At 44.5% G+C, this 23,267-nt stretch overlaps 1 long non-coding RNA gene across 2 annotated transcripts in view; it reads left to right on the top strand.

Annotated features, from left to right (window-relative positions):
- Positions 1-435: 435 nt before the first annotated feature.
- LOC144091654 (uncharacterized) overlaps positions 436-23,267 on the top strand; it is a 58,534-nt gene continuing 35,702 nt past the window's right edge. Inside the window, exons 1-3 of one of the 2 annotated variants that reach the window (XR_013305792.1) lie at positions 436-550; positions 8,740-8,856; positions 19,034-19,144. This is a non-coding gene — a long non-coding RNA (uncharacterized LOC144091654). The remainder of the gene's footprint in view (positions 551-8,739; positions 8,857-19,033; positions 19,145-23,267) is intronic. The other variant, XR_013305794.1, reaches the window with a different exon arrangement.

Genomic DNA, 23,267 nt, shown 5'->3' with positions numbered 1-23,267 from the left:
TTTAGATATAATATTTAGATTTTTTATTTTTATAAATGGATTAAAAGCCCTGAATATTCAGTTTTTTATAGATCTAAAACAATGTTTATTTTAGCTTTTTTAAAAATATGTTTTTAGATTTTACAAAATGATTTATGAACTAAAATCACAGAAAAAATGGATTAAAAAATCACAATTATTGATTTAAAAGGGGGAAAGTCAGGAAATTTAATATACATCTACACTTTTCATTTTAATTTGATCCTAAAACAGAAAGTCGGCACTCATGATTTACTTTCCCGGGCCGCACAAAATGATGCGGCGAGCCAGATTTGGCCCCCGGGCCGCCACTTTGACACGTGTGCTAGCTGACACGGCTAACAAGCTAAAAAATGTAAAGCTCATATTTGAAATATCACAACATTGTGTATAGTATGTGAATGTATTTTCTTTTTTTCCAGATGTATGGGATCGGTACTTCCACTCAAAATCAAAAGGGTCGAACCCGTGTGCAAAAATATGTGATCTGGACACCCGGATAAACAACAAGTCATTCTCACGTCCAATTGAGGTAAGGAAAGCGAAATACGGACACATTTGGCGTTTGACTTCCACCGTTAGACTTGACAATAGTTGTTATCGCCTGACTCTTATACAGTATTGTGTACGCATAATCTGACATCATTTTATAATGAGTCATGTAGAAAATAGTTTCACCCAACTGCTGTTTTCTTATTCGAATTCACACTTAATCTCCATCGAATCAGTCACTAGGCACCGTGGCTTTTGGCAGGAAGCGCCTGTCTATCTTTAAGCGCCTCCTACGTCACATGGCGAAGATGTTCTTTCTGCCAAAAAGGAGTTCATTCCAACAAAAATTAGCTCATTTTCCCGCACAGTCTAATTCTTACTACTTGAAAATCGTCAGCGTCCAACTCGTATATAGTGATCATATCACATGCACTTCCTTTAACAGTCAGAGGAGGGCAGTGCATCTGCGGTAACCGATGAAGTGTACTACGTCCTTGTTTGTAATAATGTCAGCTGTGCGCGCCTCCCTATAGGTCAGCCTTGCCAAAATGCGCTTTGCTCTCGTCTGCGGGTGGGTATCTCCCAACTGTACTGCTCATTACTATCGGCGGCGCAGACAAACCAGCCGAGGAATTATGCTAATGAGAATCGTGATTATGTTAATGAGGCTTGACTCGTCCGGCGAGCTCGCGTGATGACCAAGAGCCGCAATTTGTTGACGTATTTAGAAGTGACATTCAAATACAGATTTTTATTCCAAATCCTTCTTTTGAAGTCAAACTGTCTTTTCTTGTCAAGTTGTATCTGTAAATAAACGTACCTTTGGGAATGCTAGCAAACAAAGCTAATGTTGTTAGCTCCCACGACATGATAAGACGCGCCTTATACAACAAGAACAAAAAACCTAAGCTAACTCCTCATCACTTAATAACTCAATGTTGTCTTAGAGTGACTATTATAAGTTGAAAAAAAAACATTTTAAAGCCCAAGTACTAAACAGATGTCGAATTGCAAAATTAATACAGGACAAATCCTAAATTATGAAACATTTCCTCGACTAAAATCTCGACTGGATTCACCCGCTGTCGTTTGAAAGCCAGCTGTGCTCCGTGACTCTTTTCGCATTAGGGTGTATAATTCAACATAAGCGTGACACCATGTTTCTTTCATATTTAGCATAAGCCAAAGAGTCTCTCGACTTCTTCCGAGGCCTTTTTTTTTTTGCGCAAACGCGTGGCCAAGACCCGTCACAAAACTCCTAGCCCGATCGGCGCGAGAAACGTAGACGAGGATGTAATATTGAACGTCCAGATGGTTCCGGAGCCAAGACAGACGCGGCGGTGATCTTTAATTCATAAGCGCTCGGCCGTCCTGGCCCGCGTTGTTAGGGACGCGCCGCTAATTTTCCAACAAACAAACTCGCTTCGCTCAACGTCACTTTGGCCGACAGGCCGGCTAATGCGTGCGAGCGGCGTTGTGCGTGATCTACTGCCACGCGCCCGACGAATGCTCTCCCCGCCCGATTCAATATGACTTTTTGGGGGTGCGCTGCCAAGACGCTTGACGATGACGCCGCCGAGCCCAGTACGCTTCACGCCCGGGTGCCGGCGATAAGCTCTTTTTAATGATGTGGCACATGCGATTAGTGGGCTTGAGCAAGTCGGCTATACCTGAATTAGTCTCTTCTTCTTCTTCTTCTTTTGGGGAGTGGACGGAGACATTTGCGGATGGAATGGTCGTTGCTAGACCTACCTGTCAAAATGGATGTATTGTAGTTTTTGTGCATTGTCTTAGTATTTAAATGGGAAGTAAAGTAGGACAGTACATACTCGTGATGCTAACACTTGGCTATTTGACCTTTGGCAATCAGAGTTGCGGCCCCTGAACAAAACTTCTAATCCAAGGGTGTCAAAGTCGGGTTGGTTCGCGGGCCGCATTAACGTCCATTTCATGTGGGCCGGACCATTTTAGATCTAATATTTAGATTTTTGTTAATTGGATTAAAATCCCTGAATAGTCCATTTTTATAGATCTAAAGCAATGTTTATTTGAGCTTTTTTTTTTTCTTTGTAATGGAAAATTTATTTTCATCATCTTTCATTTCAAATGGATTTTTTTTAAAAATTATGTTCAATATTAAAGTGATTAACGTCAACTCCATTTCATGTGGGGCCGGACCATTTTAGATCTAATATTTAGATTTTTGTTAATTGGATTAAAATCCCTGAATAGTCCATTTTTATAGATCTAAAGCAATGTTTATTTGAGCTTTTTTTTTTCTTTGTAATGGAAAATTTATTTTAATCATCTTTCATTTCAAATACAAACTTTTTTAATTATGTTCAATATTAAAGTGGAAAATGGAAAATATTTATATATTTATTTTTAGATTTTACAAAATGCTTTTTGAACTAAAAACACAAAAGAAAAAATATTGGATTAAAAAAATTCAATGATTGATTTGAAATAGGGGGAAATCAGGAGATGTAATGTATATCTATCATCATTTGAATTTGATCCTAAAATAGAAACTCATGATTTACTTTCGCGGGCCGCACAAAATGATGCGGCGGGCCAGATTTTGGCCCCCGGGCCGGCACTTTGACACCTGTGGTCTAATCGTTTCCAACCGCACCTGATGTAGTACCCCGACTGACCTGAAGAGGCATCAGGTTGCCACAGCGCTACTGACCTGACGACAGAATCCGACTTTATTTTATGTTTAACTGTCGAAGTATTCGGACACCTTGACTTCCTGAATTTAATTCCTCTGCTTCTCACGAGCATTTACAAAATGTACGCCAACCCATTTGGCAGCATCTCTCGCTGCTCGCCGTCCTGACCTCCGTAATTAAGGGACCATTTTAAAACGCTTTTCTAATTTTCTACCAGACCGAAAAGCCAGGGCGGACAAAAAAAAAGCGGCGCCCTCCCCTTGAATGGGGGCGACTCCCGGGCTTCCACTAAACTGGCCATGAATGCACAAACCATCTGTTTTTCTGGCCGTTTGTCAGCGCGAGCGTGGCGGAGGCAGCTGTCGCCGCGGCCCCGCTTTGAATGATGGAGCGTGCGACCTTTGTTTGGCCGGCGCGGGACTCTGGCGCCCGCCAAACGTAGCGACCGAGCGCCGGTAGATGGACTTGGACGCCGCTCCGGGAAATTAAATAAACGACGGGGTCGAGACGGACGGAGCTCGGTCGGCGGAGGGAAGCGAGGGCGTGCGGCCGGTGGTTTTATTGTGTTGACGTGGCAGGTGGGGGGCGGAGGGTGGGGGGCTTTGCGCTGGCTGGCCAATCTGTATCTCAGTGGGTGAGGGTGTCAGGGATTGTGGCCAAGAGTGAAGGCCAGAAGGCCGGCAGAGACAGGTGAGCTTGATTGTAGAAGCATGAGGAGAAGGCATTTGCATTTTTATACTCGGCTTTTATTCGGGTGTTCGCGGCCGGCCCCGCCTTTGACGCAAAGCAACCTGGGAGACTAATATTCGGTGATGGCTGTACTCGTTTTTTTTTAAGGGGGGACCATATGTTCGCTAATTTTTGGACCTGAGCTCTTGTTAAGGTCTTGTGCCGACAGGGACTTTTTACTCGAAATATGCCGCTAGAAAAGTGTGTCGTTTAGAGTTAGAATGCTCGTTAAGCTGTTGTTTTATGGAAGGAGGAATTGTTCGGTGGAATAAAGAAAGTTGGAGGAAAGCAGAGTTATAATTAAATGACTGTTATATTTTTTAGACTAGAAGTCGCACCAGGTAAAGCACGTGTCAAAGTGGTGGCCCGGGGGCCAAATCTGGCCCGCCGCATCATTTAGTGTGGCCCAAGAAAGTAAATGACGAGTGCCAACTTTCTGTTTTAGGATGAAATTCAAATGAAGATTGTAGATTATTTCCTGTGTTTCCTCATTTTAAATCAATAATTGCAAAAATGTGTACTAATTTGAATGCCCAAAAATGATCTATCGATTAGCACGATCGACAAAGCTGTCAATTTATTAATCGATTAATTTTGGCAGCCTAGTTGGAAGACATAACGGCCCTCCGGATGTAATCGAAATTACCATGTCACCCGCAACAAAAAATGAGTTTGACACCCTTGAGGTAAAGTATGAAAAAGTTCCATTTATGCCAGGGGTAGGGAACCCACGGCTCTGGAGCCATATGTGGCTCTTTCCATGGGTGCATATGGCTCTCCACTAACATGTGAGGTAAAATATGTTAATCACTAATGAGAGAGCCGAGTCCCGAACGCACCAATAGGAGCGTCACGTCGACACTGTGGCGTTGAGACTAGCTCTAGCACCACTTTAATCATAATTTAGTTTTTCATTAGTCTTCTGAATGCATCATCTCATTGATACTGGTTAATTAGCAACAGCATAAAAATGTTGTCAAAAGAATTCAGAGACTTTTTGTGATTAAAAAGTGGTGAAATGACCCAAAAAAAAAAATCGCACATTTTCATATATTTTTACTTTTAAATTCTGAGAATGGCTCTTTAGAAATAACATTAGAAAATAAGCTTTCTCTTTCAAAAAGGTTCCCGACCCCTGATTTATACTCTGGAAAATATTCATCTTCATTTTATAATGATATAGATTAACATAGTATTTAAAATGTAGTATAAAAATGTTTTGTCATTGAATTATGATTATCATACTTTTTATTCAAGCATGTTGTTAAAAAAATGAATAAAAATTAATTGCAGTTAGACTGATTCCCAAAGATAATTAGTTTCTTTATCATATGACCCGTTTTCACCTCGCTAGCCTTTTTGCTAACTATTTGGATATTGAACCAACAACATAGCCTCCCTCCCATTTTTGGAATAGCCCCGCCCCCTGCCGGGGTCTAATATTGACAGTGATGTTTATGCCTACTTTGGGTCACCGTGGCCAGCGTGACCTAATTGCATATATTTGTCGCGGCTGGTTCACTTGACCGTGACAGAGAGACTGGGATTTTAAGGCTACGGGGTCAACTTGGATTCTCTGGCCTCTTTTATATCACCTGACATATGTTTGGAAACGCAACACGGCCATTTTAAACGCCAGCTCCGTTATAGTTTAGGCGAGCGTGGAAAAAAAATGGCCGTAAATTGGACTGGATGCTCTGTGGCGGGCCCTCCCGCTATTAAAAAAAGCGTCCGCAGATGAATGGCGGAAGGCTTGATTTGTTCCTTTCTTTGCTCTTTTGTGTCCCACTCCAAAGCTTCTTCGCACATGATTTGCTGTTTAGTCACAGCCTTTATTGTGAAAGAATGCTTTAATGAAGTGGTGGCTTATTATTACTGTTTGAGGAATGAGGAATGCCTTTGAATGGCCCACGGCAGATGTTTTACGGATAAAAAGCTCTTTAAGGAGCAGATTGGTTCTTATGCTAACTACTTTTCGGTGCGATTAGGTCAATTGACTTGCATTGTTGAGGCAGGTTTTTTTTTTACAAGGAAACAGTGCGTGCTGAGGGCCTGGTAGAGTTTATGGTAGGGATGTCAAACTCGGCTTGTCGGTTCTTGTTGTTTTTAGGGCATTTTAAGCTTCTGTTTTCTCTCATTAGCAAAAAATTAATGTGAATGTGCATAAGAAATAGTACAATAGTGTCCATATATCGCCCGTGTTGAAACTAAATGAAAGCATTTCATTCTGTATGTACTGTATGAATGAGTTACAGAGTCAGGCGGAACACCCCATTGGTCCAAGTCGGACCCCCTAGAGGGCGGCTCCCAGCTCGCGGGCCGTAGGTTTGACACCGGGCCTAGCAGGACGCAGTTGTGTGTTCTCACACGACAGGCGGAGTGTGGTAGGGTTTTTTTTTTCCGTAGCCGCGGGGCAGGCAAGCACCCCCGTGCCAACGCCGAGCGCAGCCCCCCCCCTCATCTGCGTGTCACCAGTCAGCTCTCGTTAGGCGTGACGGCTGTCTGATGTGGACGACTTTGTCACCGAGGGGAGACCTGGAGATTGAGCTGTGGAGATTTGGGAGAGTTGGAAGACCATGGCGGGGGTGTCCTGGAGCGGGCGCCGTGCTCTCATGCGCGTTGAAAACCCTGGCAGTGGGTGGCATTTAGCTCCAACTCCGGATAAAGAAGCCACCCCAACACGCGTACAGTAGAAAGCCGTAGAGCGGAAATAATCACTCACAGGATACTGAAAAAAGTCAACTGATCCAAGTGTAGGTCGAACCGAGGCCACCGTTGAGTAACAGATCGGGACGCCGCTAATCGTGCCCTGTGATTGGCTGGCAACCAATCAGGGTACAGCCTACCCATTGCTCATTGTTGGCTCCAGCGCCCCTTGTGAGCCAAAGCGTTACAGCAAATGAATGAATGAATTAATGATGATAGACTGGGAAAATGTCAATGGAAAGTTTCATATCGGTTTGCCTATATGTATATATATATCGTAATATCGGGTACTCGGACGTTTCGTCGAAAGACGTTTGGTCCCCGGACGTTTGGTCGACTGGACGTTTGGTAGAAGGGACGTTTGGTCACCGGGTTGTTACTGTTGAAACCAGCTCTCAAAATTATAATCATGAGAGAAAGTGAGTTTAATATCTAAATATCTAATATCTAAATATCAACAGTAAACTCTATGTCATAATTTGACAGCGAGCGAACCCGGTGACCAAACGTCCGGTCGACCAAACGTCTTTTCGATGAAACGTCCGATCACTGTAATATCGTACAGCACTATGAGATTGCAACCATCACGTCCTCCCAAATCGGAAGTCGTGACGTCCTGGAATTGTTAAGCATTTTGTTGTTGTTGTTGAAATGTTCATCTTTTAGCGATCCGCTAAATTCAATGAAGTAGCCAAGCGCGCGCATTCATGATCTGCCACTTTAGTCAATGGGCCGCGTGGCAACAGAATGCCTCTTTTCTCCGCAGTGGTTAACGGGCCAAGTGAGGCCAAGCGTCGCCGTCCGACCTTTCGGGGCGGGGGGTCGCCCCAGCATATGGGGCTCCAAATAAAATTCCAATTCCACACAATGAGCATTGACGCGGCCTTTGTGCGAGGGGAGTGGAAAGTGAAATCCCCGTAATGAGACGTCCGAGCCCCGACCAATGAATTCATGGCTCGGTAATGGCGGCTTTTTGTCGGAGAGCGACTCCTCTTTATCACGCCCGACGAGGCCTCCGCCCACTCGTCATCCTCTGGCGGTGATGCCCCCCATCAATGAGGCTGACAGTTGACAGATTCTCCACTCAGACGGTGGGGTGGGGGGGTCCCCGACCCGTTGACGAACGGGACGTCGAAAACGGCGATCGGAATGATAGACGCGAACTACTGTAAGGAAATCGTTATGTGGAGGTTATTTAAACGGAGTTGAAAACGGCGTGGCGGAAGTGAGGTTGTTTAACAGGTGGTCCCAGGTCGACTTGCTATGTTGAATTGCGTTGTTATTATTCAGTGCAGAAAGTCCTTCCGAATTTTTATTTCCCAAACTGTAAAAGCACTCGAGAAGTTTGAGTGGTGTCAAACTGGAGGCTTAGGGCCAAAACAGGCCCACCTTTGGGTCCAATTCGGCCACAATGAATCAGACATATTTTACTTCATTCCTATATTTGTACTGAATATCCTTTAGACGCTTGTCTATTTTTATAGCGCTGCTTATATATAGTTTTTGTTACATGTTAGCATGTGCAAAGTGCATTGTCCATTTGTTACATTACCTTTACACTCCCGTCAATAGAAAAAATGTTAAATACGTTTTTTTAAATCAAAGCGATGCGTTTTAAGCAACTGCCATTTGAACACAAACGGTGCAACAACGTGTGTAGACATGTATTTGTATTTCATTGTGTTTCCAAAAATCAATTTCCATTGAAATGATAAGCAATGCGAATCAAACAACAAGCTCCCAGCTCTTTTATTTAGTTTCCACGATAGTGTTTTGGGGGTTGGGCGAGATTTCTCTCTCTCTTGGTGTTTCCCCCGCCCTCATTTTTTTTTCACACTTGCAGAACACGCGGCCTTTGAAGGACTTGTGAAGCCGAAGGCATCCCGTTGCTCAATCAAACAGATTAAGTCAGTCAGACAAGCGGCGATCTGTCCCATTCGATAAAGTGACTTTTGGCACGCCGCGTCTCGAAAGGGCCCTCCGCCGCCGCCGCGCAACGCGTCACCGCTTCCACGCACCGGGCTCGCAAAGTCACCAAAAAAAAAGCGAGAGTTAATCCCCCGTAATCTCTCGTAGTGTTGTGTGTCCAAACCACGCTAATGAGGACATCTGTTTTCAGATGCTCCTTGACACCCGGCACCAGAAACGCCACGCCGCGCTGTCCAAACGGCCACGCGTCGGGGAGTCGGCGCGCCGTCCCGTGATTGCTACTGACAGGTCGCTGACAGCTCTGGAGGTGAGGCGGGCGCACGCAAAGGGCAAACGGGGGACGAAGGGGGCGTGGTCTGTGGATGTCAATGGCGCTTGAAGAGTTAATGAGCTAAAAATGGATGGTAGCGCCGGCGAGATGGTCGTGCGGTCACGTGGTCGGTCTCCAGCGTGACCTTGCATTAGTGCATATGCTCACAGCGGGGTCACTTGGATCTGTCAGATTTGGTTTGTCCGATGGCGACCCGGCATATTTTGCGCAATTAACACGATAGGACTCGACTTAGTGGCGTGATTTTACAACCAAATGAAACGGATTCTTGAGTGTGTCGTTTGCTATAATTGCATGGATGAGTTGAAATGGTCGTTTTTGGCTTCTTAAATGAACATGATAAGATGGCGCACAGGCTAGCTCAGCTAGCCCCTACAGAAATCGGATTTAGCACATTTTAATTACCGTATTTTCACGACTATAAGGCACACATAAAAGTCTTATATTTTCTCCAAAATAGACAGGGCGCCTTATAATCCAGTGTACTTTATATATGGAAAAATAAAACGTGTCATTCATTGAGGGTGCGCCTTATAGTAAAATACGGTAATACTAATGATACCCCTCGCCAAAATATATATTGTGCTAGTGCTGATTTTCAATTTTTTTCCACCATAAGATGTCTTTTGGTTCACTAATAGAATCTGTACTATTCTGGACCAAAAATGTTGTTTTGGCTCTTGCATTATTTCTCTCATTTTCTATTGAATTTCAATTCATTATCCAACAATACTCTTGTCTAAATAGAATTTCATGAAATCATCCTCTCCAATCTTTAGTCAAAAAGAAGAGCTTTATGGGACAAAGTTGTCACTCTAGCCCCGCCCCTTAAAAAGGATAAAGATGTCCAAATCTGTGCCCGCCCGCCCGCGTGCGTCCGATTTGGGCAATGATGGAGGTTGCTTGACAGAGAGTGTCAGCGCCAGGGTCGTGGACGGTGGCGGCGCCGACGACAGGCGCCCTCTGACTGTCGCCGGCGCTATAAGGCTTTGCTAACCAGCCTTTTTTTTCCTGGGAGGTGTTTACTGTCACTGCGTGTTGTGGCTGCCTGGCAGCCCAATTTCTCCAGGCTGTCAATCTCTGCAGACACTAACCTGCCATGTTAGATTTGACCTCCACAAGGGAGATTAGTGTCTCCTAGCTTTGCAGGCATTTTTTTTTTCCACCCGCCGCTCCCCCCACTCGTCAAGCCTACCCCGCTTGCTCTGTGGGGATACCTGGGAGAGGAGAGTATTACAAAACAGGTCAGGGCAAGACGTAAAAAGGAAGACTATCAAAATAAAAGCGATCACGGTGCGTTAGAGAAGCAAATTCAGTTGCAAGTGGTGTGTGTGTGTGTGTGTATGAGTGGTGTGTGAGACTTGCTGAGAGCACCGACTGTGAGCGTGATGCAGTTTGTGCGTAGGAGGCCTCAGACGCTTGCTAATTAAGGGTGTTATATGATTACTCTCGCACAGTTACTTATGTAGTTTGCTGTGTAGATTCCAACCAGTTTTTGGCAGGGTGGATCTTTTTTTTAATGCTCGTAAAAGAGAGGCCTTATATGGTTAGGTATCCCCATCTTTTCCAATCGCAATTGTTTTTGCGATACTTTAAATATATTTTTTCATTTCTAATTTCGAAAAAAACTACCGTATTTTCACGACTATAAGGCGCACATAAAAGTCTTAAATTTTCTCCAAAATAGACAGGGCGCCTTATAATCCAGTGCGCTTTATATATGGACCAATACTAAAATTGTTATCATGATAAAATAAAATAAATCAGGGTACACCATCCTCTACAGCTCTCACAACTACGGCAAGCAGCCCCCGACTCTACTATTTTCCCCGTAGAAAAAGTACTGCGCAGTGAGTGCTGGGATATATAGTTCTTTTGTCAATACACCCAATAGACTGGTAATATAGCAGCACTTGCATATTCTCATATACTATATTGAATTCCTTATTGTCGTCAAATAACATCTACTATTAAAAATCAACCGGATGAGTAGAAAATGAACCCTTCGCAGTTCAAATAGATTGGACACCCGTCGCCGTTAATGGCCGCCAATAACAAAACCCACCCACCAGTACTGGGGAATACTGTCATAACACGATTAACATCATATTTAACGCCATATCTCGGTAGCAGAAAGTCCTGCGGTCGTTTTGTACCCCCCAAAAACGCAGATGAAAGCGCGCTGATAGCGAGGACGCCCCCGCCTGGCGGTAATTCCACTTCCCAATCTGCATATCATTTTTGGGGCATCTATGGCTATGAATTTTCATGCTTAAGCAGCCCTCCATATGGATACGCGGCTCGTCCTATCAGAATCCGTCCTCCGCCGTAACTATGTTTGAAAAGGCCCATCGCCCGAGGATTTACGGCGCGCCCCTCGTTCCTTATCACCAATTGACCGGCGCGCCGGTTACGCCGTCACATAAAAATCTGCGGTTATGGGCCCCGCGTTCTGTTTAGCTCTTGATCGAAATGCGCCGCCGCCGTATTTCTGACCATGAAAATTATAATATGGAACAAAGATTAGAATGAAATGATCACGGCCGGAGGCGTTCACTCGCGGGCCGAAGGGCGGAGGTAAGGGGGGGAGGCGGCGGGCTCGACCCCCCCCCCCGAAGAATAATGGTAATACATTAGAATGTGTGAGCACCGCTGTTATTGCTGTACATTATGTATGTTGAATTTATAGCGGCGCACGCGGGCCAAGCGCTAGTGACGGATCGGTCGTTACTCGCCGCGCCGGTGAACACTTATCAGCCTTCCCGCTGCTGTTTATGGCCGCCGTGAAGAGCGCTTGTCAGTCAAGGTCACTGCTTTGTGTGTCCTTCTTTAATAGTTCCTTCTTCACAGTTGTTGAACTTTGTGTGCTCGCTAAGTGGCCGGGGGAGGTGAGCTAGTCTCGGAAGCTACGTTATGTGTGGTCTTGGGGGGGATTGTCGCAACGGCTATTTTTATACGGCAGTCTGGACTGATATTTATCGTAACGGTAAAAAAAAATAATCATATAGGTTTAAAAATGTAGCAAACATGTCGTATTGAATCCAGGAAAATATTTTTAATAGCAGCCATGTTTTAATTGGAGGGTCCCGCTATAGACTAGCTAGCTGTCTGCCCGCTGCATGTTAACGTTAGCTTAAATTGCCGTAACAAACAAGCTGCTTGTTCACTTGCGTTTCTGTGTGTGTGTGTGTGTGTGTGTGTGTGTGTGTGTGTGTGTGTGTGTGTGTGTGTGCTAGTGTATGATAAGTTTGGCTGACAGGATCCAAAGAGTCTCCTCTAACTGGAGGGCTAATGCTAATGCTTGGCTGCTTGCGTTACACCAGCTAGCGCCGACATAAGAAGTGGCCCGCAACGCAGTGCCGAGACTCGCTCGGGGACACAAACAAGACTTTGCGCTTGCCCGATATGTATTTTTTTTTCCGTGGCCGCCCGCAGCGTATGATGTTTGTCACGGGCGCACAATTTGGATCAGTGTAGCCGCTAGCCCACGAGCGCTAGCTGGTTTAGGTAAAAAGGCCTGCCTCATGGTGACTGTCAGGGTTGGTTTGGCTTCTTTTCAGATCACTTCATTAAGCATCGACTACTTGGGGTTGTTATCGGAGGTCCTATTGATGTCGACTTAGTTTCTCATGTTCTTTGTCTGCCACGGTTAGCTTAGATAACACCGTATGGCCGGCGTTTACCACCGTCGTTGGCGCTCATCGTTCACTTCCAGCACGGCGTTATGAAGTGACGCTATTATTTCCATATTGCTGGTGGGTTCCTCTTTTCCAAACGCAATCCCTTTCTCTTTCTTTGCCTGACATCTCCCTTCAATTGTAGCCACGCGGCCATTAATCCAAATGGACAATGGCTGACAAGGTGCTTTTCATTGTCATCATTTGTCTTGTAAAGCCACCCGGGCATCATTTAACTCCCCCCTTCGTCCCCCCACGTCCGTCTCCTGCGCTCCCACTTTCTCATTTATTGTTTTAAAGTCACATTTTGCCAGCGCGAGAACATTTCCATCCGTCCCCCTCCTCGTGTTTTTATTTATTTGCCATTTTCTTGTTTTGCCACCTCCGGAGACGTCACCTCGGAAGACTTTGGGGCGCTGTCATTTCCCGACGCGGGTGACGCTTAGCCTTTGTGACAAGTGCCGAGCGAGCTGGCGGTGTTTGTCCGACGTGGGCGAAATGTACAAATACGAGCGGGTGAGGCGTCTTGCTCAAAATGAGATGGCGGAAATTCATAGCTTTTCTAAATACGGAGGCGCGTGGTGCTTGTTCTGGGATGTCGGGCGGGAAATTTCACCCTGATTGAGGTTGGCTGAGGTGCCCTTTGCCAAAATACCCCCAAGATACGAAAGGACACTTTTACGGGCGACGTGGTATTTAGCGTCGTTTTGGAGTGCTTTCGCAAGCGAGTCGCTTTGTTTGCGCGCTCGTTCGCAGTCGCACGTGAAAGTTTTGAACTGAAATGGATTTTTGGGGGGCGTATTTGGACCGTTACGAGTGTAAGACTAAATTAGCGTGGTCGTTCGTAAGTATGTTTACGTCTTAGCGGGAGCTGTAAGTCAGCATTATTCTCATTATTTTTGCATCTGTGTTCATTCAAGAAACAGCTGTTGAATTTTGAGGCAGATGAAAGCGGACGGCGCTCCCAGTTGTCCCCGCTCGTCGGGCTCGCTCGGTTTTGACGTGATGGCCGCCGGCAGCGTTTTGTGCTGAACTCAACATCTGCGACAAGCGCCACTGACCACTTCAACCCTGGCTGTCCCTTCACGCTTTGATTTTTTTCCCCTCTATTTTCCACGTTTCTCGTCGTGCCGTTTGCCCGCCTTCCGGGTCGGCCTGGAAATATCGGGGTGGGGGGGACTGGGGCGGCACCGGATCGCTTTCCCCTGCCAGTGTCCATCGCCGTCACGGCCGCATCAGCTGGTCGCAACGTGGCGAGGTCATCTGAACATCTGGCCCCTCCACCGAGCTCGCTTAGGTCAGTTGGTAGCATCTGTTGGTAGACCCCGCCCACCCGTCCGGCCATCGACTCAACGCTGACAAAACCACGCAAAATGCGTCCTGTCCAATTAATACTTTTAACATATACTAATAGGTGTCCACAACCTTCTAAGAATTCAAGGTCGTTTCATGGTTTAACCATTTAACACGAAAAACCTTGACTATTTTTGGCCGTTTTTCAGCGTGAGTGGTTAGCTTGAAAGTCCCCTATTGTTTGGACTATAAGTCAAATATTTTTTCCGTTAGCTTGAAAAGTAACGTATTGTCCGGACTATAAGTCAAATTATTTTTCATGGTTTTCCTTGGCTTGCTGTTAGGGTTATCTCTATTATAAATTTGCTTGTAATGAAGAACGCTTTGCTTTATGTTAGAAATTTAATCAATATATATGTAGCTATATACATATATACAGCCTGTCATATTGTTTTTTTAGGCTCTAGTTATCTGAAAAACTGTTAACAAATGCCCTTGTAGCCTGTTTTTATCCCTCTCTAAACTACTAGCGCAGTTTGACATTTTTCTAAATAATTCAACTTTCAATTGGTTCAATAGGAAATTCTAGGATTTCATATTTTTACACTGGATCTACCATGAATTGGGATCCAAATGGAATAATGTCAATTCTCCTTCTTTTGTTAGTTTTCGAACATAGTCGATCGGCAGGAATTATTAAAGAGAGCGGCGTCCGACGGCGAAAGCTAACAGATGTCACGACTCTCGAGAAATCAACGAGCTTTGAATTAAAGATGAGTCACGGGTCAAAGACGGCGGAAATCGTCCGAAATGGCCCCTCTTCTTGACTTTGGCCCATTCGGGTGGCGGCTCATTTAAAATGCAGGCTGCCCAGGTGATGTCGTGATGACCAGCTCCCATATTTTCTTGTGTTAGATGGCGCCGAAGAGGCGCTAGGTGACACAGCTGTTTGCGGCATACTGCACGTTCATTATTCACGAGCGAAGGGACGCGGGCACGCCGGCTGCCATGTCAAAATGTTTGAGAGCATTTACGTCACGGCGGCCAAGTGAGGAATTGTGTTGAAAAGGGCCCAATCTGACAGAGGCTCCTCCGAACGCCCTTGTTTTACCACCCGTGTTTTGTTTCCTCTTTGCTTTTTCGCTCCGAGAACAGCGGCAAGTCGCTCTGAATATTTGATGGGCGTTCCCTCGCTTGTGTCCTTTGTAAGGGAAAATTTGTAGATTTAACGGCCAGTGACAGCGCTAGGCGTCCAATAGTTAGCGTTATTCTTACGGGAACTTTGCAGCAGTTGGCAAAATGATGTGATTTTAAAATGGAAATGGTTGCCAATGATTTCTGTCTGAAGCACACGTGACAAAAGTAGTTTGGTTTCGTGGACTTTGACTGTTGGCGGCGTAAAGTCTGTGTGAGGGGGTCATTTTGGTCTGAATACAGCATTTTCGCTAGCATCTGTCCTTTAGCATTCTTTTTAGGTACAACTTGAAGAGTCAGCTGTTTAATTTGGGGTCACAATGTGAAAAATGAAGGTCGACAAAAAATACTTTTGACTAATTGGCGGACAAAGCACGGGTATCGCAATGTTGAAAGGTTGTCGTTCGAGGTTTTAGGTTGTAGTACGACTTGATAAATTTGTCGCCAGTCTGTCAGTTAACTTAAAAAAGTGTTTAAAAGCTGTCATAATTGTTGCATGTCTTGCACCCTGCATTTTATCTTGAAACAGGGAGAAATAATCACAATAGTGATTCGTTGTTGCTTTCTCAATTCAGCTTTACTGATATGAGGAAAAATCTCCCATGTTGGTCAAGCCACTTGCATAAGGCATCAACAATCAAACACCGACATACACTTTAACACGTCACACTTGCCATGTGGATCAAGGCATCAAAAATCGAATACCGATAAACACTTTAGCATATCACACATGCAAAGGATAAAAAATGTTTTATAATGTGGCAAATCGATATCGTAATATGAAATGGTTCCGTTTTTTTCCCCATCTACCGTATTCTATTGCTACTAAAGCTCAAGAAAAGTTTGGCATCGTTATTTCGGCCTCTACCGATGGCGTCCGTCTTCACTTGTCGATGGGCGAAACTGTTTTTCACCTTTAAACTGCCACGAACAGCAATAGATGTCCAAAACATTTGAAGTGACCCCAGAATTGTGGGCAAATCATCAATCCGTATTATTAGCATTAGCACGCGCAGTGGGCGAGCGATGCGCCGTCCCCGGCCAACGGGGTGGAGGGATGCCATTAAAAAGGCAAATGTGATTACGTTGAGTAAGCGCGCCCTGCTCTTTGCCATTGTCAGCGGGGGTGGCGCTAAAGCAATGTGACACGGGAATTACTCTCCCTCCTGGCGGCTAATACCGCTCGTCACTCCCAGGAAATATCCGGGCCGCGGCGGGACTGACAAAAACGCTCCCGTCTAATAGAGTATTTGTCCGGAGATAGCGCGGCGCTAAGTGATCTAGCGCTCGCCAGCTAACGAAAGTCTTTCATCGTGGTTTGGCCCAGGGAGTCGTACATTAACGCGAGGGGCGGCGCCTTGAAAAATGTTGAAATTGTTTTGAAAGGGGCCCGGGCTCCCCCGCCGAGTGACATTTAGCATCGCGCGCTAACGCAGCACGCTTGGCTTTTCCCGCCCGGCGGAGGAGCGCTAACCGTGAAGGACAGCGCGCAAAGGTTACGTCGTTAGGGGTGTCACGCTTTCATATTGTTTTTGGGATACCAAAAAATGCTTATTTTGGAAATGTTGACATTTGATTTGAAATGGAGTTTTAGGGGATTTCGTTGGCTCCTAAAAAAGTCCCACTGTAAAAAGTACATTTGTCTTTATTCGCTACATGTGCAGTACACTATGTCCTCTACAGGAAGTGTAGTTATTACCTTACATCCCATGATTACGACGACGCCCGGAGATGAATGTTCCTCTTCTCCGCCGCAAGGTTTTATATCAAAGCGCAGGCGAGCACCTGACGGCAGGTGATGTTGTTTCTGCGGGAAATAAAACAATCAGTCGGGAGCGTTTCAGTGTGTGTGTGTGTGTGTTTAAAGTAGAGTGTGACAGGTTAACTCTGCTGTGTAATTTCCACCCCCGCCGATCCGGCCGCCCTTGATTGGATGTGAGCTAGTAAATATCCTGTGATTAATCAAAAGGGCTTGTTCTGCGTGTAGCGTGGTGGTGTCACCTTCACGGCCGGGGGAGCGTGGCCCCGCCGTCTTTACCGCGCGCCCCCGACTATCTTGTTTTAAGACCCCTTGTTTGAGGCTAGATATCTTTTAAGGCTGCCGCTGACGAGGGGGAAATGAGGGATGGGCGGATTAGCCGTTTATTGGGGCTATAAGGGTGTTTGTCACTTGGGGATGTCCAATCTGTTGGAGCGGAGAGGTTTGGTAGCAAATGGATATTTGGGTTTCACTTTTAAAAGCATACTATTACTACTAACCAAGCTTTAATAAACTTTTACCACGTCTACTTTATGTTACTGTCAGATGCTGCAGTTGTATGATAGTTTTATGAGGAAATGTGGCATTTTTAAGGGTAAGCCGTGACATGTTTTGAGGTTTTTATCGCTTTATTATACATTTAAGAGAAGGTCATTTTTCGAGCTTGGAACAAAATTGCTTGCAAAGATTAAATATGCATTAAAAAAAGTCAGAATTGCTTGAGAATCAGGAGAGAATATCATATTTTGATGAGAAACTATTAAACATTTTAATTGTATTTGTTCAATACAAGGAAAGCTCTGAGAAGTCATCATTTCATTAGAAAGTAATATTGATTTTTGAACAGTTACTAGAATCAGAAAAGTACATTAAAAACGTTGTTATTCCAAAACAGACTAGTGACAATTTCTCCCAAGAAAAAAAAAAGACGGCAGCTTTCCTCCCTTTTAATTACGACATCGTTAGCGCCCAACTCGTCCCTAGAAACAAATTTGTAACACAGCGCGTGAAATCGGGCCAACGCTGTAATGGGTGCTTATATTAATTAATAGACTGAACTCATTATGTTTAGCTGTAAAAATTAGCTAAAGCGCCACTGCTAATTATCCGGCGCGCTCTGCCGCCTTGCCGCGTCAACTTCCTCTTCAAAAGGAATCCCGCGCGTTATTCCGCCGATTACCGCCGAGGCCGTCACTGGCCGCGTCGTGTCAATAACGACTTTGCGGTTCAGACCTGTCCGGGCTAGCCGAGTGGCGATTAGCACCGGCGTGGTGGGACCCGCACGTCATTTCTTACAGCGGGTCAGCCCAAATCTTACTAACAAGCTTGCTTTCCACGGGGATCGGCGTCGGTGCGAGGCTGCCATTGACGGCGATTGGTGGCAAATTTATCGTGGTTGAGTGACTGGTAGAGCTGAGCGATAAATGTGTCGTAATAGGGCACCGCTAGTTTGTGCTATATGTTGATTTGTGATATTTAGTGTTGTTTTCTAGAATGGGTGAAACAAAAAAAACAATGTGATGTGCCATTTATTCACAATTTTTTATTTATTTTCAATATGTTTGTGTTGTATAGTGCTTTATGACAAATCTGAGACAAAAATTTAGGACCATGTGAGTCAATAATTGGTGTGTAATAGTTGGTTCGCGGGCCCCTTTATCGTCAACTTGATTTCACGTGGACCATTTTAGATATAATCAGTTTTTTTTAAATAAATTGATTAAAAGAACTGGATTAAAATCCCTGATTATTCAGTTTTTTATAGATCTAAAACAATGTTTATTTTAGCTTTTTTTAAATATATTTTTAGATTTTACAAAATGATTTTTGAAATAAAAACACAGAAAAAATGGATTGAAAAATAACAATTATTGATTTAAAAGGAGGAAAATCAGGAAATTTAATAAACATCTATACTCTTCATTTTAATTTGATCCTAAAACACAAAGTCGCCACTCATGATTTACTTTCTTGGGCCACACAAAATGATGCGGCGGGCCAGATTTGGCCCCCGGGCCACCACTTTGACACCTGTGAGTGAGTTACTTATAAATTTGTGTTGTATGGTGCTTTATGATTAGAAAAAGTACAGTCATATTTATTTACTGTTTGTTGTAACAACTTGTAGGCTTTTTTTTAGATTATAAAATGTTACAAAAGTGAGAAAAAATATTTTTCCATTTATTGTATTCATACAATATTCATGGTGTTCTTGTTTTTTTATATTCAGACATAAACGCTGTTCCAAAAATGGATAAAATCCACAACAATATAAGCTGCCAACCCTCCCAGTCCACATGGATGTGATGTCAATCGCCCTCAACGACAGCCATTGAGCAAGGTAGGAAAAATATTTCAAAATCTTGTGACAAAAGTCCCATTTATCCCCAAAATTCGCATTTGTGCTAAGAATAATATACAAAACACGCTGCGTGAATAATATGAATATATATGACTTGAATGGGGCGCTTGGTATTTTTTCTCATAGCATCAATCAAGGTAGAAAAAGGCAACTTTCAAGGAGACTTGATATTGAGATTAAAAAAAAATAGAAAGAAAGCGCTTTCCACCATATAAAGACTTTTGAAATTTTGTGTCCGTCGGCGGGAATGAAGTTCCGCGACGCTCACGCGAGGGGCGTGAGTGAGTTTGACAGTCGCCGTGAAATATGCCGCGCTCTTCCCTTTTTTCATTACGCCCGCATGCAAATTCGGGGCTCGCCTCCGGAGAGCTCATTAAAAATGGGACATATCAAACAAACCCGCCCAGAGTGGCGGACAAAAATCTTCACCTTGTCGTCACGTGGATTGGAGCTTTTATTGACAAGTTTGGAGAAGTTGAAATCGTACAGTTGTTTTTCCATTTAAAGGTATAGCGCGCATTTTATGACCAACGTGTCCATTTCAATGACAATTTTAAAAAGTACTTTCAACAGTCAAAAAACTGTAAAAGTAGTAGCATAGCTATTTATAGTTCATTTTCTCATTCATTTCATTATTATACTCATTTTTAAATCTATATTTCTAGTCAATTTGAAAAAGCTTCTTTTTTTTTAAAAGGCCTATTCATAAAATATCACGAGTCTATCGTTAAATACTACAAATACGTTCACAAAAATAGTAATATAGTATATATATATATCAAAAATAGTATATAGTAGTATAGCTATTTATAGTTAATTTTCTCATTTCATTCTTGTACTCATTTTTGAAATCTATATTTCTAGTCATTTTGAAATTCATGAAATATCCCGACTCTATCGTTAAATACTACAAATACGTTCACCCCTTCCCCCCAAAAAGCGACCTATAGTCCAGAAAATACGGTGTATATTTTGCAATTTTTCTCAGGAAAACACATTTTAACACACTGGCCATTGACGTCCAATCCGTTTGAAGTGGGAGGTTGGCAGCGAACAAATTTGTTAGTTCGCTGCCATCCTCCCACTTCAAACGGATTGGACGTCTACTACCCATAAACATAAAATCACGACCAAAGCACAAATTGGACGTCCGTCGTCGTCAACGGCGCCGATCGTCAAACGTGGCAATTTGTCCGGTAGTTCTCGGAGGTGATGAATTGTCAAGCGACGCCCGGGTGGCGAGCGACGGGGTCATTAAGTGATTTTATAGCCTATCAGCATCGTCGTATCCACACAGTGGCTTTTTTCTCCGCGCCATAAGGCAGCTCGGATGTTGGAACTTAAGCTCGGTTAAACACGCGGCGGCCTCGCAAAACGTCGCCGTCGCCGCTCCAACGCCGTATTTTCACGAATGAAGCCGTCTCAAAAGTAAATCTCATGATTTCACGAAGCGAAAACATCATCGGCGACCTTCGACTTCAACTCGGTTAATCGTCCGATCATGTTTTTATAGTGGAAAAAGTCTTCGGCGTAATGGAAGCGCCTCCGATTGGGGGTCCGGGTTATGTACTTTGAGGGAGCGGAAGGGCTTTTTGTGGCTTTTATCTTAGATTGGAAAATGATGACTAGCGATAGTCAACGAGGGCGGCCATTTTGTGTCAGGGGGAGTTTGTATTGCTGAAGTTGGATTTTTAGGAGTGGGAATGCTTTCTATAGAAAAGTTGAGTCTTACATTAATATATATTCTTTGCACATATTGGATTGGATTGGATAACTTTATTCATCCTGTATTCGGGGAATTTCAAAGCTTTATTCAGGATTTGTACTCTTTTCTGTTACTGTAAGTGCTGAACTGTGGCTGTCATTGATAGTGAAATACAGCCAATCATGTCTCTTTTTGTTCTTCTGCTGTAGATTGAAATGAGTTTGAAGGAGATGTATAAATAATACAAAAAAACACATGGTCGTACTCGATCAGGAGCGTTTTTCCTCCTAATTTCCCCCAAAATAAGGTCACGCCAGCGCTAGCCAAGTTTCCTTGTGCCGTTTCTATGTCAGCCGTCCAGGGAGCCCATTTGGGTGCCGTTTCCAGCCGCTAAATCCACAACGCTTAACTGCCTGCGCTGCCTGCCATTTATGCAAAAGAAGAAGAAGAGCTGGTCTCTTCACGTGAGGCGTCCCGCCACAAAGCGGCGGTGACGGCGCCGCCGCAATTTCACTCTTATTTATTAAGAGAATCTGCATTTAGGAGGTAGCCATGCTATGGGTGGAAATTCATCTGCTTTGACTGACTCCTAATGCCAGCGCAGTCAAAGAGAGAGTAATTATGGTCTGGATGGCTGTGCAAGCCAAGCCAGCGCCCCTCTCTTCGGCGGGGGGCCCCCCGGCCCCGGCGCCCGTCACCTCCACGAGCGACTGGTTTTGCCGCTCGCGTCGGGGCGTGTCATTTAGCGCTCCATCGGCGAGCCCCGATGAGCCCGCCCTGGATTATTGTGATTAACGTCCACACTTGGTGGCTCCCTTTGAGCCACAATGGTGACTTTTGCCAGCTAGTGGCAGATCATCCTATTTGAAATTTGGAATCAGACTGGTTTGAACAAAGTCATTTCTTTGCCTTTAATCTCCATAGTCTTGATCTCAATGATTTGTGGTTCGGGGGAAAGTCTCAGCCTCTTTTTTAGGATTTATTTTTTATTTTTTAAGTGTTAATCTTGACTGAGTGCCCATGATTTGCGGTTTCGGGCAAGGCTTGGTTGTAGTCTGGGTTTTTGTCCTTGTTTAAGACCACATTTTGATGCTCTTGGTCCGTCTTGGACTTGTTCTCGTCATGCAAATGTCTCCTTTTTTTACTGTATTTTGGCTATCAGGCTTAATTTTTTTTAGTCTTTGTCTTCACATACCAAAATCTTGATGTAGTTATTGCTGGTATATGGAAACTATCTTGCTTTTGGTCTTGGTCTTGAGCTTGAGTTTGTCTCAATTTTAAGTTTTGGTTTTGCTGTCGAGCGTGACTAAGAATAATAACCAGCAAACTGCAATATTAACGTAAAGTGAAACTTAAGGCGCTGTTCAAAGTTTAGCATTTTTTCCCAGCAAACTTTTCTGTAAAAATGTTGTCTTTTGTCTGGTTGCTCCACAGTCCCAGGTTCCCAATTGTGAATTGTAGCGCAAATAATGGTATTTCCGCAGCCCAAACGCTGCTCCCGCCCCATCCCGCAGCGGAGTCACTTTTGATTACAAAGTAAACGGCGGTGGGTCGGCGGAGGAGGAGGAGGAGGGTGTTCGGGGGAGGAGGAGGGGTGGAGTCACGGGCGCTGATATGCATTCCATCAGAATGATTTATGCAAATTATGCACATTATTCCCGCAGGAATGTCTCTTGGCAAAAGTGCCAGGATAAATTGCCGGAAATTAGCCATAAAATTCACAAGGCTGGGGTGGGGTGGGGTGGGGGGGCGAGGTGAAGGCCGACGAGGAGCCAAGGACATGGGGTCGCCGCGGTGACGCTCGGCCCGGCTTGTAAATCCGAGCCCAAAACGGCAAAAGTCACCAAAAAAGTAGTCAAAGTCCAGATAAAGCTCCAAGTTGCTTTTCAATGTTTCTTAGGGATTTGTGATTGGCTCATTTTTGTGCGACTATTCATTATTTTGGAAGACGATGCTAATTTCCGGGGAGTTTGCCATTGTACACCCGCGTTAAAATAATAAGAATAGAGTCTTTAACATTTTTTTTAGGCCCGCCGACTTGCCGACCTTTAAAAAAAAAAAAGCGATTGACGAGCGCTTGAACCTGTAAAGAAATTGCCTTGGGCGCCGTAGCGTGGCTCGCTATCCTTCAAGCTCTCCGATTGGTCCGCCGCTCAGCGCGTGGGAGCGACTCCCGCCCGCCGTCAGCGCGTGTCACCGCCGCGTCTTCATTTCGACGCCCAGGCCGCCGTTAATGAACATCACAGACAGGAGATGAAATCCACCTCGCCTCGCCGTTAATGAACTCTGAGCGGCTCGCCATCTGCATATTGATCAGGCTAAGTGACACCCAACCCCCCTCTCCCCCTCCCTCCGTCACGTTGCTCCTCCTCCTATACGACGCCATTTTTTTTTCTC

The sequence above is a fragment of the Stigmatopora argus genome, chromosome 17 (assembly GCF_051989625.1).
Source record: "Stigmatopora argus isolate UIUO_Sarg chromosome 17, RoL_Sarg_1.0, whole genome shotgun sequence".
In the NCBI taxonomy this organism is placed as follows: domain Eukaryota; kingdom Metazoa; phylum Chordata; class Actinopteri; order Syngnathiformes; family Syngnathidae; genus Stigmatopora; species Stigmatopora argus.
The sequence above is the reverse complement of the archived record's forward strand: the minus strand, read 5'-3'. Positions and strand labels throughout refer to the sequence as shown.